Source organism: Frankliniella occidentalis, unplaced genomic scaffold, assembly GCF_000697945.3.
Source record: "Frankliniella occidentalis isolate FOCC.00 unplaced genomic scaffold, Focc_3.1 Scaffold74, whole genome shotgun sequence".
NCBI lineage: Eukaryota > Metazoa > Arthropoda > Insecta > Thysanoptera > Thripidae > Frankliniella > Frankliniella occidentalis.
The window spans coordinates 108640-110250 of record NW_026267204.1 but is presented as its reverse complement, the minus strand read 5'-3'; the positions used below and the strand labels follow the sequence as shown (position 1 = coordinate 110250).

At 44.6% G+C, this 1611-nt stretch overlaps 1 protein-coding gene across 7 annotated transcripts in view; it reads left to right on the top strand.

Annotated features, from left to right (window-relative positions):
• Nucleotides 1–1611, top strand: part of LOC113214364 (myocyte-specific enhancer factor 2) — an 84666-nt gene that overhangs the window by 68785 nt on the left and 14270 nt on the right. The window lies entirely within an intron of this gene.

Here is a 1611-nt window from a genome sequence, read left to right as displayed (position 1 = left end):
GCACAACTGCTCTCGAGTCACACTAATGTTTGAACTCGTTGATCCTTAGGCACACCGCCTCCGTGCTCAGAGCTGTTTTCAAGGGTGACCGGTTCAAATATCAGCGCGCCACCCTTTTGCCTTGTTGTAATGACGGCATAAGACTTTTAAATTTGAACCGGTCACTTTTGTTGTTGATTAACACCACTGGCGGAGGGCGATTATCTAATGTTGTCCATGATTGTGCAGCTTATGATTGAATTTCCATTAGTGCTGCGGATCACGCCGGCTGCTTTGAGACTGGTTTTGCGATATTTTCAAGCAAAAATTATGACAACTACTCTACAAACCTGACTGTGTAATGGTAGCAGTTTAAACTGCATAACTACAAAGTTCTGCAGTTTTAGCTGCGCAAACTAAAATGTTATACAGGTAGGACTGTCAAACTAGCCTCGTGGAGTTGTGCAGTTGAAACTGCACTAAGGGCAGAACTACTCAGTTCTACAGTTTAAACAGGACAACTTTTTAGTATCGCAATTTAAACTGTAAGACTTTCGGTTTTGCAGTTTAAGCTGTAAAACTTCTAGTTTTGCAGTTAGATTTGCAGTGAATGTATTCTATGCCGTCTGACAATTTGCCACAACTTTTTGCGCTATTTTCTTCCTGCACTTTTTGTCGGAATTTAGTTTGCGATAGCGATTTTAAACACTACTCATTGCAAAAACTCTGTAAAAGTATCTCAAAACGCACTTTTACCGTGATACCACCGATATGTGGCAATGCATCAAACACCAACCAAATGCGTGTTAGTTAGGTCCCTGTTGTTGCTGGCCCCCAACATGTGTGGTTTGTGAAGCGGTCCCCTGGGGCGTGCTGCACGCCGTGCGGGTCTCGAGGAGGAGCCGGCCTGGGACTGTCGTCGGGACCCCCATTGCCATGTAAATGCACGCTCTGGGGCCTCTGGAGAGATGGCATCTGGACGCTTGACACGCACGCGCACACTCGCACTCACACATTGTCAAACTCCCTTCGCCGTGAACAAGCGGTCTTAAACCCATTCTAAAGCAAAAGATAATAAAATAATAATCTGTGCATGTTTGACACTGAGTATTTTCTAGCCGAAAACCCAAGTAAGTAGTATTTGCTGAATAATGCCTTTATCAGGACAAACTTCGGCACCTAGCTTTAACGGTATGCTATCTCGATTTAATTTGAGATCTCGGTAGAATCGAAATACGGCTAATCGATACGAATTGTCTCCGAAACTATACAGGCAGGTTTACGAGAAATTTTCCCATGACGTGTGTCGTGAAATAAAATAAAAATCTGAAAGTTGTTAATTAACGAACGCTTTCGTATCGACTTGGAATTGATCGACAATCAAGAATGGGCTGTCGCAAATTGAGAACATATTTTGTAAAATAAAAATTACAACAAAAATTGTAAATCTACGAGAGGGCATTTTTTCACAGTAAACAGCGTTATCCATTGAACTAGCGGAGGGGGTGACTGTCTTTACTTTGGTTTTAAAGACGATCTAGCGTGGCACCACTACGGGGGCGCGGAGGGGGCCCCAGGGCGATGACCCCCGGCGGGCATTCTCAGGCTGGGTACGGCCGGCCGGGTGGGGCG